The sequence below is a fragment of the Gambusia affinis genome, linkage group LG02 (assembly GCF_019740435.1).
Source record: "Gambusia affinis linkage group LG02, SWU_Gaff_1.0, whole genome shotgun sequence".
Taxonomy (NCBI): domain Eukaryota; kingdom Metazoa; phylum Chordata; class Actinopteri; order Cyprinodontiformes; family Poeciliidae; genus Gambusia; species Gambusia affinis.
Genome location: NC_057869.1, coordinates 10,355,142 through 10,373,515, shown reverse-complemented (window position 1 = coordinate 10,373,515; position 18,374 = coordinate 10,355,142). Strand labels below are relative to the sequence as shown.

The 18,374-nt window shown below is 36.9% G+C and overlaps 1 long non-coding RNA gene across 2 annotated transcripts in view; it reads left to right on the top strand.

Moving 5' to 3' along the window:
- The first annotated feature begins 2,371 nt into the window (after nt 1-2,371).
- LOC122844511 overlaps nt 2,372-18,374 on the top strand; it is a 61,846-nt gene continuing 45,843 nt past the window's right edge. Inside the window, exon 1 of one of the 2 annotated variants that reach the window (XR_006372890.1) lies at nt 2,372-2,502. This is a non-coding gene — a long non-coding RNA (uncharacterized LOC122844511). The remainder of the gene's footprint in view (nt 2,503-18,374) is intronic. The other variant, XR_006372889.1, reaches the window with a different exon arrangement.

The following is an 18,374-nucleotide window of genomic DNA, read 5'->3' as shown; positions in this document are numbered from 1 at the left end:
GATAAGTCAACCTTTTTTTGACAAAATGGCTTAATATGTGCGGGAAGTTAAGCTGCTCAGTCTGACAAATTGCACTTATTTTGTAAGGGTCCTGGTGAGACTTTTATTCCGATATGGATTCTCACATACCTAGCATACAGCAGCCGCATTAAAATGACAGCTGTAAAAATGGGCTTTTTGGGATTAGACATTTAAATGGCCATTCAGGCAAACCAACATGTTCTTGGTTGGATGTTGAGTCCCTTGCAAGACTCAGAGCAATCCTTGAACAGGTAATTGGTTATAACATCCTTCTAAATACAATTGTCTGACAAGTAATAAAAAGCATTTATAACATGATACATAAGTGTTTGTAGGTCATATAGCTAAATAAATCTGTGGAATCAAGATATTTCAGATTATAATCCCAACAATACGAATGAGTAGAGTACACCCGCTACATTTTAGTATTTTACTTACCATTTGTCAGTCAAAGACATAATGACTATGTTTAACAGAGCAAAGACAGCTGTGTACTGCCAAATATAAGTGGTGTACCTCCACCTGAAAGACAAGCACATAGATATTATATTTGGCCTCTTCAAAAATCTCTTCTCTGATTTTCTTTCTCAATGTGTTTCCTTAAAAACCTACTTGAGTGTTGACGTATTACACTCTCTAGGGCATAAGTGGTACTGTTCAGGAATGAGATGCAGTTCCACATAGATGTAGCAAACAAGTCATACTATCTGCATTCCACTATCTCACTCCAGGAACACAAATTCTCCACCACCACAGCTCGAATAGCCACTTTTCTGCAATGAATTGGGTTCAAATGCAATCTTGGCTATTGTCACATGTGGTTTAGAGGCCATTTCTTAATGGTGAACCAACTGCTCCCTATCCTTTGCTCCCTGTTCCAGGCACTATATTCCCTGTTAAGTAGGCCTTTGTCTTTTTTAAGAGAAGAGAAATGCTTTTTGTCGAGTGTATTGTGGGCAGGTACGAGGTTATTGGGTCCTGTAAAAACAAGTTTTAGTGCAAAATAGCGTGACAAAAACAGAGGAAAGCAGAAATTTATTGTTTAAAACCTTAATAGCTAAATCTATCACTTCTCTTTGTCTTTTATACTGTTCAAAGAAGATAGTTAATATTGACATTTATAAATGCATTTCTGAAGTACATGTTTTTAGCATGGTTAATTGCCTAAAAAAGATCACCTGTAGTGTAAAGTAATGCAGATTTCCTGGCTATCCTCACTGTCATTCATCCACACCTGTAGAGTCTGAACAGCTCCCTCCACTGCAGGGATCTAATTTGTTTCCACTATCCGCCTTGGATAACGAGCATCCAGCTGTCAAGAGGCCCTGCTGGCAGTGACCTCTCTGCATGAACCCTTGAGGGTGACTATGTTTTTGACCTGCTCTTTTTACAGATTGGCAGCTACATAAAAAATTGACCAAGAGCAATTGTATAAGAAAAGAGAAAAAGGAAATAAATATTGTGAAAGGACATGGGCAAAGTTGACCGTCACTAAAGTATAATGAAAATGTCTTTGATGAGGGAAAGTAGCAGCAAGGAAAGAGTTAAGAATATTGAGAGACTAAGAGCTACCTTATTGATTCAGAAAGTCGACAGCTATTCAATATTATATAACAATAGTTGTGAGAGCAAAACATCCCCACTGGCAAAATATTTTTAAAAATTCCACTAACGTGGGCGTAGCTAAGAGACACGGACAAGTGTGGGGATGGGCAGGTAAAAAGGGCAGTGGTCAGATAAAAGAAGCGCTTTTCAGACCTCAAAACGTCTGAAGAGTTTTGGGGTCTGACAAGTTGTAAAACAACAACTAAACTATGGTAACTTTTTTTCTGTGTTGTTGCAGACTTTTCTGGCAACAACAATCTGCAGTTCAGCTGCCTTAGGAGAGCAGCGATGAAGGGAATCAGTGAGCCCAGCGGCGGCTGGTCCATAGGTGGCACTGGGGCGCTGCCCTATCTAATGTGGAGGGGGAATGAAAAATCTAAATACATGATAAAAACATTTGAATTGAGCAGTTTTCCTTAATAGTGTGTGCCTAAATATAATCTGAATCATTTACACATCCACCAAGTAGGCTAATTCTCATTTAACGATACATTTTCCAGACAGGCTCCTGTTAGTACTCTTCTGGGGCGAGCAACCCAGTAAGGTAGCTAAATGTAGTTGTTAGGGAAAATAATAAACATTTGGAAATCAGCATCGCTGAATGAATTTAATGTCCTTCGATGCTTTGATCCCTCTGAATTTCGGTCCTGCGTGAAAGATGCGGGTAAACCAGTAGGTGGCGATAATGTATACCAGACGATTCTTTCCAACCGCTAATAAAAATCAAGTGGAAGAAGAAAAAGAAGTGGCGGGGAAGTTTTGTGTCGCTAAGGTCGAAGCTGAAGTTGGTGATAAATTTGATGATGTCGACAATGGCAGTCGAGGAATTTCTTACTCCACCTTGAATGAGGATGCAGAGGATTTTCCAGAAAGCCGGTAAGCTATAGCTGGTCCTCTGCGTGATTTATTAGTCTTAGCTGCCATATTATCTGCTCTTTTTTTGCTGTTTACTGTTTGTGTTCATCAGCTGCTGATAATCAGAATGCTGCTGCGGTTTATGCGATTCTCTGGTTAGCATTAGTCTAAATTGCTGCTCTGGATACATGTTGCTATGATTTCTTTTTGACTATTAATGATTATGCTCTTGTTGCTTTTTTTTGAGTTTCTGCTGTTGTTATAATGCTAATGTTTGGTTGATATAATATTTGCTCGGTCAGATGGCCATTCACATGTGTACAAATATTGTACAAGAAGGAGCCGAAGAACTGTTTTCTGACTCAGAACTATAAAAATTCATATCTGTCAAATTTTGCTGAGCTCCTGATAGTCAGATACATTCTGGGGATTTGCTTGGTGTTGTGGCTCCAGCAGGACCTGGTTAAGTGCTTCTGATTTTTTTGGTTAGTTTTATGTTTGTCGCTGTAGTTATTTAATCCTATGTCAATATCTTTTCGTTCTTTTAGACAGGAAGGGCTCTTACGCCATTAGTTTATTCTCTTCAGTTTCGATAGAATTTAGCCTGTCATTTGTTCAAAGTTAAACTTCTAGACAATCATTCAGTAGTTTGGTGTTCATCACAGTTTTGAGTCTTATTCAGTGTTAGTCGTTGACACTGATAAATGCCAAGTGTACTGTTTGGATTTCAAAAAGAGTACGTCAGATAGAAAGACTAAAAGTACATTGCACAATACAAATATATCACAAGAGCTCAAAACAGATCAATTTTCAATCCTAAAAGAACTTATCAGCTGTTTTGCCAGTACCTTCCCTTTGGGTACTAATTTCTTGTTGAGGATGGTTATATTTTCTAAATTATTTGGAATCTTGACCTACACATTTAATGCTGTATTTAAATCACTAAATGCAGCTAAAGCAGCCTGACATCCCTAACGCAAGAGTCAACATGACCAACAAAGACAAAGCACTAAACACATAGTATGTGATCAATGATGTAGTATGTAGCTTGTGTTTTTGGAAATATTAGTTATAGTAGTAAACATGCAAACAGGATTCTGAAATATGTGCAAATGGCTCCTTGTTTGTTTTATTATCATTGACAACTCCAAAACAGATGTGTCTGGATTTATAAATGAAAAGGAGGAAACATTTTTTATTAATATTACAATGTGTTCTGAATTGCTCCTTTAACCCTACAGATCGACTGTAGTTTGTACAATAGTCCTCACTGGCATAGGATGATTCAGTAAGCTAATTTATTCTGATCTAGGTATTCAAGGTATTCAATAAACATATGTTTATTAGGATTTATTTTGATTCAACAAAGCTGCCCTCCAAGTCATTCAAAGACTGATAGTATTGATTAACTTGGAGCTTGCTACAAGCTTTGGTTTCAGATGCTGTATTTTGTTTCTAAATTATTTATCTATTTATTTTTTGTCAGGATTATGATTTGTTCAGCATTCCCCAGCAGGAAGATACGGCAGTAATTTTGGAGTTTCCTCGCTCTCTTTTTGGGATTCATTCTACTTTCAGAATGAATTAAATTAATTCTTCAATTAATTCATTTATTCAATTCAGATAAGAGCTGCTCTTATGTATTCTGCAGGATATAGCAGGGTTCTGTGTGACTTTAACAGTGTCTCACATTGTTGTGGAAATTTTTTGTAAAGAAAACAAAGCACATTGTTTACAGTCCTAGGTGCTGGTCCTCACCTAATTTTTAATCTTACAACACATCCTGGATCAGGAGATAAAGTTGTTGAGAAATACATAATCACAATGTGATAAAATAAGATGTAGTTATTTACCGCTACACAGTTACTCATTCTCAGTGAGTGGCTCCCAGAATTGCTTTACATCAGATGCAAATATCACTAACTCATGTCATCGCAACAGCTGAATTCACATGGACGGCCATATGTTCTGACATAATTTAAATGAAGGTTAGATTTATTATCAAGCTAAGCCAAATTATTTGGATTTTTTTCCCCCACTTCCTCCCTCTTGTCGTCAGTTCCATCTCTGGTATCTTGTAGGAAATCTCTGTCCAATTTCTTTGTCTCTGTTGATTAATAATCTTGTCAGCAAGGACTGATAATGAGAAAATAAAATCTCTGATGTAAAACTGTGAACATAATTTTGTTAATGCTTGTTTAGTCTCCCAGACGTGACTTGAGTTTTCTTGCACCCCAACAGTGGAGTATTTTGTGATCTTTGTTTACCATCTGGCCTATATGGCTGGGCAGCACTTTTTTCTTCTTTTTTTTTTAAAGATCAGAGGGAGATGTAATCTCACCATCTGACAAAGGCTTGCATGTGTGTTATCCTAGGACTCCATATGCTCATGAGCCTTGATATCATCACAGTTTTTCGCCACCACTGGTCAACATGCAAGATGTCACCAAAACTTACATGCTATCTGGCACAGGAGCAGATACCTCCCCTACTGCTGCTCTTTTGTCACACTTCTTAGAAAAAGCAGCTTTGAAGACTGTCAGTTACCCTCTGTTAACAATCCCTATCAGTGTCTTTAAAATCCTTGGATTGGTGTCTCCTTTGGAGTTGGTCTCCCTGTTGCGCAGGCATCAAACATATTATGTCGTTCCGCATTTGATAAGACATTAACACTTGTGCCAGATGCATTTGCCAGATATGCTGTGGCAAAACATGAAGCGGCAAACAGTGTGGGAGCGGAAAGACAACAAAAACGATGGACAAAGATGATAAGAAAAAACAGAACGCAGCAGGACCCGGTTAGATTCAAGCATGATATGGTAATTCTGTTAATAGTTAGATTCGAGAACGAGAGTACAGAGAAACACTTTTGAAAGATAATAATCAAATCATAATTATGAGTTAGTCTTAGTGTATTTAAAGCAATGATGTGCTTCCATAGAAGGGACATGCTTATGCATTTATAGCCTAATATTATTTCTAATAATAAATATAAATTTTATTAAATTCCCTAAACAAACAAGCTTGCCTTGCTTAGCACAAAAAAGTACAATAGAGGTGTAACAGTACATGCATTCATCCGGAGCCATCATGACACACACTTTACCCTACTTTAATCAATTAAAAGGCAATTATAATGTCTAAAAGTTTTATGTACCATCTCTATGTTCAGATTTAAAATGTTCTACAATAGAAAAAATGAATTTTTATTCTGAGTCATGAAAGTACTGTTTATCAAAGTGATAAATGACAGATCAGAACAAACAATCTTGTAACTTATCAAAAAATTGTGCAACTGTAAGTGTGGCTGGTTTGAAATTTAACAAGTTATTGCCTTCATGCTGTAGATTGGCTACCTCTAAATAAAACCATAAAACATTTCTCTTTGGATCAGATAGTGGCCTTTTTTATGCACTTGTTTTGAATGCTTTATTGTTGAATTTAACGTTTTATGCTTTGACTTTTTATAATATTCCTGCAAGTGTTCAGAAATATTTTGCCAAAAATAATCTTTTAGACATTCGATTGCAAAAATGTTGCCTCACTTATGCTTTTTTTTTTTTTTTCATGCTGTCATATTGTAGCTACCATAAGAAGGTATAATTTTTCTGCAGTTTAAAATGCTTATCTATCCTGAATTTTAAGCCAATAGAAGGGGTCAGGTCAAGGCTAGAGGACAAATTAATAGGTCATATGAATAATTTAAATTTTAGTTTGGGATGCTCTCTAATTTGTAAAGCAATTTTGTAGTGAAAGAGACAAGCACAGAAAAGTGTGCCATTCAAAGGAGCCTCACCCCCACGCACACACAAACACTGAAAACACACAGCAACTTCCACACTGGACGACAAGATGCATTTACACACAAGAAATGCGAAATTGGTTATGATTGACTTTGCCCCTAGTAAATCCAAGGGACACTGGCCTGCCTCTCTTTCTGAGCTTTTCTAATAATGTTGGTCTTACCTGAACCTTATTGAGAGCATTCGGGTCTTTGCAGCAAATAATGGACAACCTTCATCACATTCATGCCGCTGTTTTCTGTGCCCTCTGCTATAGCCTTGATTATTATTGCTCAATACCATAGACAGTCACTTGAGGGTCACCACAAAATGAGCCACACAGATGATTAACTGGAAATGGAGGGAGCCTGACAGGCCGTTTTGAAACTGCGGTTGGGGTTTCAATTTGAAGGCAGTATAAATGTTTTGAAGATAATAGTAGTATTTTCTGAATGTCTTCTGAAGCTTCACACAAAAATCGCATGGGACTTTGTAACAGTGGGAAACGTCAGCACCCGAAAGTTTAGGATTAGCATCCCCAAGAGCTAAAAGTGCGCCTGGTGTATTAATTAAGTTATGAACTCACTATTCTTTAACTATAGCAGTAATTACACTTATGGATTGCACACAGATATTTCTAGTGTTAGTCTAATTTGATACTCGTCTACACTAATTTAAGATTTTTCATCTTGTTTCTTAGTTCTACTTATTACTTCACGATTATTGGATGCAAAATAGCAATATGTTGACAGAATTAAAACCATGCTTGAGGTTTGCCAGTGAGATATGAAAAGACCCCAGCTCAATGTCAATAAACATAATATATAAACAAACCAAATTTTTTATCACAGTGACCCGGCATTTTCAGGATGTTTATGAAAATGTAAGTCACCTGTCCTCCAGGCTTTTCTTTATTAATTCTTTCCTCTTTTCTTTACCTCAAAAGTCCCTAAGAATTATTCTAGTGATACCGCTTGAAAATCTAAAAGGCTCATTAGCTATAGAAATGATGAAATTGTTGACTTATTATATTAAAACATTTTAATTTGCACACATTTTTTAGAAACAAAAAATATGGATGGTAAATTTTACCAGTAGGCTTAACTGTTATTTCATTTCCTTAGCCATGACATACTGTTGCAGTATTCAGAATATCTTATTGGCGGTTTATAAAAATGCATAAGTCAATATGGGATTTTTAATTGACTTTACAATGGATGAACTGAGCATATCTTAAAGTGTAGAGCTTCTTGATTCCTTTGTGTTTTTGAATGAATGAACAGATTGTGGAGTATGTTTAAAATGGCTGGTTGGGTCACACCATTAAATATGCAGTTATTCTGAAATTAGACCACACTGGTCAGTTGTTAGAGCAACAAAAAATACAATAACTCAAATAATCTCTATAACTTAAGTGATCAAAAAGCAGACCTCTTTATTTTTGTCCTTTTTTAAAAATTGACAAAAGGCTATATAAAACTAATCCACGGGAAAAAACATTAAAACCTCAATTTATCCTGTGACTGCAGTCTTAATGGCTCGAGGGATGAAAGGTGATGTTACAAAGAACATAAGATAGCCGTTGTTGTTGTCGTTGCTGTTGTTAATTTTATTGCAGAGTACTTTTACACGGACATGCCGGTTAAACTGTAAATAAAGTAAAAACAAAACATCAATACCTAGTATTGCAATATTCAAGCCATTTGTTGTGTTTCTGTCCACAGCCAGGCACTATACACACTCAGTTGCGCGTGCAAATCTCAGCACTGTGCCCAAGTATGATACAGTTTTGGCACAGGTTTTTTTCTTGAACAAACATAAGGCGCTCCGGCACCGTTGGTGATCGGAAGCTTGGGCACTGGTTTAAGAAATGGTGCTCTGAGCATTTAAGATATTTTAAATAAGCTGGCTGTTTGGTACGTGCGGACTTATTCTCATGGACTGCAGCCACTTTGACAGTGGTGGGGTAGTTTTGACGATGTTTCTTTTAGACTTTGGTAGGTGATGTAAAGTTGTTTGGCTTCTCATGTATCTTGCAATTAATTAACCCACCAGACTGGATCAGATCTCTTTTCAGCCTCTGTCTCCACAAGGCTGACAGCGTCGTTGGGTTTTGGTAGATGTCCTTCTTTTGTGATGTCGTAGTTTTTATTTAGCCACTTGGCCCTGAGATCTGATGGTAGCTTGCTAATTATCTCAAATTATGTGCGGCGGCCACTGAGCTCTTCCTCACATTTCATGGCAGCAAGCATGTCTTTACAACCTCTCAGCTGGTCTTTGAAGTCTCTGAGTTGCATATTGTCTCTTATCTCTTTAAAGTTCAAAACCTTTTCAACCCAAGCTTGGGAGATGGAATGAGGATTTCCAAATCTTGATTTTAGTTGGTTGAGTGCTTCCTTGAAACCCGCACTGGGATTGGGGTTGTATAGTGTGACTAATAGCATCTCGAGTCTTTCCTTCTGTGTACTGGTGCAGACAAGTTAACTTTTCTTCAGCAGAAACAGACTCTTTGTCCACCATTGCGGTGAAAAGCCTCATGAACTTCCAGTACTGGAGGGGGTCACCATCGAACTTGATCAGATATGCTGCCTTGAGAACTCTAGCAGTTGTGAGATCGAATCACCTGCCATCTGGGACGATGAGGGTTGCGGTGTAGTAGGAATTTTTCCAGTTTTAGGTGTAGGATGGAAATCTGCCGTTAAGGCTTGCATCTTTTGCTGATTATAGCATCTGTGCATCCAGCTCAGCCTTGTGATGTAGAAACTGAAGTTCCAGCTCAAATTCCTCTTTGTTGAGTCTAAGCAACAGCTCAAAGTTTTCCTTCTCTTTCTTTCTTAGGGCTTGGATTTTTTCTAGTTCTGCTTATGTGGAATCTTCATCATTTAGATCAGCTGGAGGTTCACTGAACAAATTAACTTGTGTAGTGACATCCGACTCATCATCAACATATGGATTAACACTACCTCCTTCTTCTTCTTCTTGCAGCCAGGCTAGAGCTTCATGACGCACATCGTGAACGTTCGTTAAGATAAGCTTCTCATAAGCATCAGATTCTTCTCTGTCGATATCATAGATGAGCCGAGAATGATAACATTTATGTGCCTCCTGCAGTTGTGCAAGGGCTAGGTGGAGGCTCTGCAGCACTGACTTTAATTCTTCTGGCTTATTTTCTCAGATTTTTTATGTTTGCTGATGTTATCATCTTAATTACAGCTGCTTTAGCTTGTCCTCTATTCCTCTCCTGCAGAATCTTTGGTTTCAGACATGATTGTGTTGTGTCTGACGCCGCTCTCTCTCCATTCTTTTACTATGGAACTTGTGTGATAAGGTGATAGTAGCTTCCTCTCCTCCAAGCAAACATTGCAGATTCGCCAATGGAATTTGTGCATGTGACATTTTGAGATCATGCATGTAGACGTGCACTCTCAGGCTTGCAATGCAAGCCTGAGAGTGCACTTTCATTTTTCAACTTAAATTTTTCAACATGAAGGTTGAGAATGTTCTGCTTTAGTCGCTGTTGCTCTCACATTCCATATGATGAGTTTCAACCTGGACCAGCAATGATGTTCACTTGTCATTTGTCGCTCTCCATTTGTCAAACCCATTAGAACTTTGTCCATATTAATTATGATGGAAATGTAGTGATTAAAACAGTATGTCGACACATGTGGTGCATTATGTAATCTTTAAAACTAGGAAGTTTGAAAGCAGAGAGACTCTATTCTGCATAATGCATTTTCTGAAAAGTGACAAAAAACTGGGAACTCAACATTAAGCAGGCAGATTGTACAAAAGTAATATCAGCTAGCCTGCACTGACTGAGATCTCAAATGCAAAAGAAACAAAAGGCAGAAGGAATGCATGAACAGATCCTGCATATCATTCCAAAAAATATGTTGAAGGAAACCTACTGGAGGAAAAGAGGGTACAACTAAATGAATCTGCACAAAAGCAGTAATATGCGAGTCCACAATGGTCATCAGCATGTAAATCACTCAAACAACATAGCTGAAGGCAGAAACGGCTTAAGACAAGATTTTGAAGCATTTTATTTGATTAGAAGCAAATAACTCAATCACTGTGATGAATGTGCCTAAAACTTTAATTGTAACTTGATTTGAGTTTTTGTACAGTTCAAATGGGAATAATAACTTTATGTGGGAATGACTATACAGTCAGTACAATGCCATACTGACTGTGATGCTCTAAAGACATATATAAGATAATACATTGGTCATTTCAAATAGCTGAACAAAGCCAATAACCCTTTCAGCTTTTAATAGAAGTGGCAGATGGAATAATAGTACTGTAGATTGAAAAACGGGTGTAATTAACTAAAGGTAGTAAAAATTTAAAATTATGCTGGTCTTGGGACATTTAAATATATTTTGTAATATTTTTCAATAACTTCAGAATTTTTTTTTAGAGATTTCAAAATAGTAGATTCTCATGTTAAACATAACCTTTTCATTTTAACTTAATAAATTATAAAGTTCAAAATTAATTTTAAAAAGTCATGAAACTGTACATCATATATTAGAATAGCTGTACAGCTTTGTGGGTTCATGGGTATTACAGCGTGTGTGTGTGTGTGTTTGCGTGCGGTGTGCGTGTGTTGCTAACCAATTTTGTGTGTTCATTGTCCTCTAAATGGTAGCACAGCCGAGTCTATCTACACTGAGTAAACGCACAGGGAGTTTCTCTACACAAGCCTGCCAACTCTTCTCAGCCAGCCCCAATGGGTTATCAAAGCAGACACTTGGCAACCTACTTTCCGAAGCAAAGCATCTGCCCATTCAGAGGCAATGGGGCTAATGTCAGACTCTATCATTCTTACGTTCAAAATGACCTTGGCATCAGCATGCACCACAGAAACTGATGCATAGGTTTTAAGAACAAGACGGGGACAATATAACTGCAGATCAATTCAAGTTGCAACATAGGTCTTTGTGACAACCATTACTAAAAGGGAGTCACCTTCAGTGCAGAGTGGGCAGAGGTGGCCATTACCTCCTTAAGAGGTTGGTTATTGATATTCTGCTCGGTGTGGACATGCTTGCTTACATTGCAACTTTTGGTAAGGTGCATCCAATTGAAAAATGTGCAAGTCAAGAGAGCTATGAAGACGTAACTTTGGACATATGGCATCTCATATGTCAGTCTAGCGCCTGAAGAGCACACAAGTCATGACAACAGACAGGCATATCATTATTATACCTATCTGAGCAGAAAATAGCTATAATAAATATATAAAAGGTGTATTTATGTAGATTGTGACTGCTAATGGCTCGTCTTTGTTTTCAAGTAACCAATCCATCTTCCAGAAAACTACATTTACATTCACAACTTCAGTAAACAGTTGTCATAAGAGAAACACTGCTATGAATCTTGTCATAGCAGAGGTTATTTGTGTTGTCATATCTATATTGAATATGTAGCAAATTGACAGAATTAAAAGATGACCCATCACAGCTGCATTTATCTGTGAGATTTTTCTTAGTGTGAGAACATTTACAGTGATGTTCTCCAGTCTGAAAAAGACTTGGCAAAGAATTGTTTGATTTGTCTGTGCCCCTTTATATGACTCTTACACTGCTGTCTGGTATTTAGAATGCCTGACATCCAAGAGTACAAAAAATGTATCCTATCCCTCTTGTGTCATATTTTAGCAGAAGAATTCTGACATCTTTTCTTTTGCCAGGTCCCTTAAATGTTTCAGAGAAGTAAAGGTCAAGTAAAGGTAAACAGTTTTTTTTTTTAGTTTTTGATGACAAAGCTATTGCTATGAGATGCAAATGATGAGACAAGATTGGGTTAAATTGTAGCTTTTTGAAACCTATTGCTGATTTGAAAGCTTCTCCTCATGAGAAGGTCCTTTTGGAACTTCTGCATTTCCCTCAAAGGCCCTCTTTCTATTTCTGAGAGCCTTGCTCGCTATTCCAACTCCTAATTTGCCAAATGTGATTATTGTGGAAATAAGCAGATGTATGCAAACATGTCTCAATTTGAACAGAAACAAAGATAGAAGGCTAAGTAACTTTAGACAGTTTATCAGCAAAAATGTTTATTTAGGGATCAGTTACACTTTGAATTGACTCACTGACAGGAATAGTTGGTTCTTCATACTGCAGGCACATTTCTATCAATATCTACATGTTGATTAGGTATCAAAAATGTTGATGCAAGACCAGGTGATAGAGGCCTAAAATGCATTACATTGCATTAATTTATTTACGTAATTACTATTTTTTTAAAATTCTTTTAGTACTGAATCTTGTATCAAATGGAAAGCCTATCATTCAAAAATATTTGTAAAGAATTTTAGAACAAATGTTAGATTTTTCCTTTTCTGACTTAAACTTTTCTCCATAATGCTTTTCAATGGCTGTACCTTTTAGATCTGTGTGTTCTTTCATACAACTTCAAATCTGACTATATGAAAAATGAGGTAGCATCAAATGATGGGCGGTGTGATGTCGCGTGCTGAGTAGGCGAACTTGAACTTGAACTCAAACTCGCTTGCAATCCTTTCATACCTGCAAGCAGATCTTGTTTATATTTTACTTATCTTGTGTTGATTAAGTCCTTTTTGGTGATGGAAGCAGTAAGTTGGGAAGTTTTTAGAGGATGTTTGCAGCTCAGAAGGAAAAAAGTGTAAGATTTTATTACTTTCTGTGGTCTCTATTTTTCGAAATTACTTTGCTTAAAACACTCATAAAACACCAAAAGCACTCCAGGTTTCCGAATTGAATTATGGCCCTAAAGAAAACACAAAAAAACCATGCAACTCTCAAATTAGTCGTCACTTTTTCAAATCTAGCAATGAGAGAATGTGGTTCCTTCTCATGTTATGCAGCTTGTTGTTTACATATTATATAGCTTTTGAGTGTACAGTTTCTAAAATGGTCTTTTTTAACAAGCAAAATTCTTTAGTCATCTTTTTGTTTAAAGGTACTGAGTTAAGCAGTCATTTCGTATTAGTTGTGCACATAGAGCCAAGGTGAGTAGTTGGTGTAAAATAATCAACTGCTCAGGAACTTATTTGCATGTATCACCTGGATTAGCCAGGAAATCTGAGAAGTGAGCCACACTAAATGTTTTGTATTTCTCCTCTGTGCTAACATCCAGTGGCTCCTTTGCAACAGCTCCCCAGTGTCTCGGGCCCCGTCCCATGCTACACCAGCAATCTGTTTTAAATGAACTGTTTATGTTCCTCTGACACCTTTGGTGTTATTTTAATGGCCCTGAAACCACAGAGCAATATCGTCAAGGATTATTATACCTTTAAATCACCTTTGAGAACCTATCTGAGTGCAAAGGAAGTCCATTAATCATCTGTGCCGGCGTGCTGCTCAAATTAAAGACCGAGCATTGCACTTACAGACGTAGAAAAGAAAAACACTGCATTTTTAACACAGGTTCCTTTTCTTTTATCCCCAAACACATATTCTGCTATTCTTTGCAACTTTTTAAGTCACAAATTGGCATGGCAACTTGCATAGAGTCTAGGAGGATTAAACCTACATCAGAAATAAAAGAAAATAAAAAACACGATAAAGTCAGATCTGGCAACCTTTTGTGAGCTGAAAACTTAAAGTTAACATTAGATGATGTTGCCAATATTTCAATATTTTCAAGTTTTCAACATAATAAAGGTGATATTTCATCATTTATGTAAATGCATGCTCTATGGAAGCTTTGTAATGAAATGAAAACAGTCAGCCGGGAGAAGTCTCATTTAAGCGGCCCCTTAGAGAAATGAGCAGCAGCGTAGAAGCTTACAAAGACAGAATACACTCATATGGCAGTTGCTGTAGGACTAAATAATAATTTCTCAATCCATGTTTTTTTTGTAATAATTTATTTTCTAGAAATATGTTAAATTCATTATTTCCTTATCTGGTAAATGAATAAACAAAAGTCTAAAATGCAGCCGTCAATACCTCACAACAGCACGAGCTCACTGGATTTTAATTTGCTTCAAAAAATGGGACTTTGGAGAGACATCATGAGCAAAGAGCCTTGATGGAAGACAGAGCCAACTGCAGTCAGCCAATCAATAAATCAGCCAAAAGGAACACCATGCCAACATCCCTTTAATTGCCTGATCTTTGCTGAATGAATCAGGTTTTGCCTAAAGCTTTAACGAGGTGCTGAATTTCACTGCAGGGATTGTTACACAGGCAATTAAAACACAGATATAGCCAGGCCCAGGTGCACTGAAAGAGTGAAAAATAAAAGATGGAGGGAGCAAGAGTACAACACAGTATAAGTGATGGACATAACTAGGGTCCTTAACACATTGGCGTAGAATTCTGAGAAACATAGAAGCCCAAAAGTAAAAAAACAAAACAAAAAAAAAAAAACACCCTACCATCTTTACATAGATTTTTTCTTTCGAACAAAGCAGGGTTGTTGCCTCCTGAAATATATTTGTTGTCCATTTAATACTGTTTTGTTTTGCAGAACCTTCTAGTTCCCAATTACCAGTCCCATAAGAACTGCATCATATCTCATTTGTCTCAGTGTTTGGTCTTCCAGGAATGCTGTTTTGACTTGTCTTACAAGGGTAGATACAATAAAAAAGGAGTCAAAATAAATTAGGCTGCTGTAAGCTTTTGTCAGAATTTCCCTAGAGACAAGACTGAGACTTCAAGATTCCTTGGCCAATGAACATCAGTGGGCCGAACCGGAATGAAAGAGAAATTTAATTTAATAATCTTATTTATAGAAAGTTGATATATATATATATATATATATATATATATATATATATATATATATATATATATATATATATATATATATATATATATATATATATATATATATATATATATATATATATATATATATATATTCATTGCTAAAATGCAATGAATGAGTTTAAAGGACCCAAAGATTTTGATAGAAGATGAATGAATGAATAAATCATAAAGTGCTTTCACAAACAAAATCACAAGGTGATGTACATATTAAAATTTGTCCATCATAAAAACCTCATGACATAATAAGCATAAAAAGATTATCTTGATAGACTGAAAACATGAAAAAGAAAAAAACAACACAGAGATACAAATATACTAATGCCAGTATAAAATCCTACACAAATGCATGACTAAATAGATGTGGTCTTATTTGTTATTATTATTATTATTATTACTTGAAAGAATCTAGTCAATCAACCAAGCAAAAAAGTGTGCAAAGGCCATTCGTCAACTTGGGCTTTGTCTCCTTGAGTCATCAGACTTTAGTGTGGAATAAATATTTTTCTATTTTGTGCACAAAGAGAACAAGAAATAAATGTTTCATTGAAAGGAAGTAAGCAAAACTTTGTTTCTTGTCAAAATGTTCCCCACAAAAAAGGACTGCCAAAAATCTTGCAATAAAAGCCATTTAACTGCTTTCAAAATGTATTCACAGAGTCCAAACTTTACAGAAATAAGAGCAGACTTTACAGGGGTTTACAGCTTGGAGAGTTTGGCCTCCTCAAGTCCAAAAGATTGGTGTGGCAAATCACTAGAGGCCTCTACTTCAATGTTTGCTGAATACATTCTACAGCCTGTCCATCAAGAGCTCTATAGGTTAAGTTAAAAAAATAAATCACATTGGTAAAGCTGTAGGATAAGATTTTGTTGGAAAATTTTTTTTTATTGCTATAATTTTATGTTCATTTGCATTTATTTATTACATTTATTTGATTTATTATTTGCTAATTTATTCAGTTCTAGGTTCTTACATTTACAGAACACAGTATGGCGTTTGAATAACGTGACATATATAGTGAAATTTGCACATGACTCTTCATGGCATGTGGGAAGGTTAAGTTCACAAGTTCATTTCCTGTTGAAGACAAGGACTGTCTGTAAAGGAAAGGAGTCATTGTCTAGGGATTTTGCAGAGCTCAAAATTCACCCACCTGCCGCCCTACTTTTGTTTTACATGCATTTATAAGCTAGATCAGTCCCTGTATGAGTTAGAGAATGCTTGTGACCTACCAACTCTGTGTAAGATTTGTGCAGGCAAACAAAATCTAAAGAGATTAATTCTTGCTTGTTCTTTTTGACAATAAATTGTCCAACACTTGTATAAAAGTATGTTTTTTTTTTTGTTTTTTTTTTATACATATGTCTTAGAACTTTCACTATTCTACGACAGTATAATTTGAGATAGATACACTGTGAAGAAATCTAGCTCTTCAGCCTCTACCCTGTGGTCCTACTGCTATCTGCAGAAATGCACCGCTGGCTCAGAATCAACCAATAAGAGCCAGGAGGAAGATCTTGGCACTGTCAATCACCATTGTCTATGCCAGGGGTGGGCAACTCCAGGCCTGGTTTCCTGCAACTTTTAGATGCATCTCTACTTCAACACACCTGAGTCAAATAATGATGTCATTATCGGGACTCTGGAGAACTTGACTGCACTTAGGAGCTGATTCAGCTATTTGATTCAAGTGTGTTGGACCAGGGAGACATCTAAGAGTTGCAGGACACTGGCCCTCAAGGACCAGGATTGCCCACCCCTGGTCTATGCAGTGCTCACACCTTTTTCTTTCTGTTCTGCCGGGAAAGTGCAGGGTAGCTAGCATGGCTACTGTGGCAACGAATGAACAGTTTCCTTGTAATGACAGATTGTTTTCCACCATTAGCACAGCTGCATTGCATACTCAAGCATGGTTGATAGTTCTTCTAAGACCCTCATCCTGGCTAGAATGTCTTGTCTGTGAAGTAAAGGAAAACAAACTGAAATAAGACAAAGCATTAAAGCAAACCAAATTAGACCAAACTAAATTTGTGGATTGTCTTCCATGTGGAGTAGTTGGGCTTAAATAGTCAGTGAAGACCTTCCACCGTATTAAAAGTGTGACCAATGTGCAAATTAATTTCAGCACTACTGTTTGCAGATGTTGCCGTATGTGTGCTGCTACATTCATGTAGCCATTATGTAAAAATTTTATATCAAGTCTAAACATTTGGAAGAAGCAAATATTTTGTTTTTGGTGGCTCTGTGTTTGTCCTTCTGGCTGCAAAAAGACTTCCATATAACATATAGACATCTTCTTCATGTTCTCTCTTCTCTCTCTTGTGTGGACCTCTCTCTGAGATTTTCTGAACAAAGTTGCTTAACAGCTGTTCATTGTCTGCTTTCATGGGTGTACAGCCTCACTTTGCTCGCTTGTGTAATCCATGTCCCAATCCGACTCTTGTTTCCACTGTGTCCCACTGTTAGACATGCTTTGTTTCTCTTATGCTCCTTTGTCACCAGTTTTGTGACACCATTGTTCTTTTCACATTCCCTTTCATTTCAGCTTTTCATTTTTGCTTACATATACTACATCTCCCTTTATTTCTCAGCCTCGTTTCTATCTCCTCTGCCTCTATCCTTATTTAAGACACTCCCTCCCAACCCTCAGTGTCTAATAACTCAGTAATGGCATAGCTGCCCTGGAGAGCCCCAAGCTATCAGCTTTCATGGCTCTAATTGTTTTTCTACTCTGCTGTTACCTGTAAGACTACTGTTGAGTGAATACAAATTGACCACAGAAGGTAACAACACTGAGCACTGATCCAAGACTAATCTTACACATCCTTGGTGGATGTAGTCATAAGAGGAAGCTAATAACACAATTCGTGTGTCTGTGGGTGTGTTCTTAAGGACCGGGAAAAAAAAAATCTGTCATCTCAAGTCTTTATTGCCTTCTTATCTTTGTGTGTACTGTGACATACCTCGTTCTATTCTTCTCCAGCTCCAAACCCTTTCTTCCTTCTCTCCTCCAGTCTACCATTCTCCAGTTGTCACCATTCCTAATAGTGAGGGATTAACATTTAATATACTCCCTTGTCAAGGATTATGGATGAGGTGACACATTTTCATTTGGAGGTCTCTCAATCAAAAACAAGCATGCAAGCACAACAGATTGCATTATTTGATCTGGGATTACTGTAAAGGGAAAATAATCTCAAATGATACCATTATGTTTCATGTAAGCTGCTTTTTATTCTGTGGTACATGAAATGGTTTAAAGTATTTTATTCAGATTCCTTTGTTCACGTTAAATTCTCAAAACCCTCCTGCATTAAATCATAGTTCTTTCTACAGATGTGACAA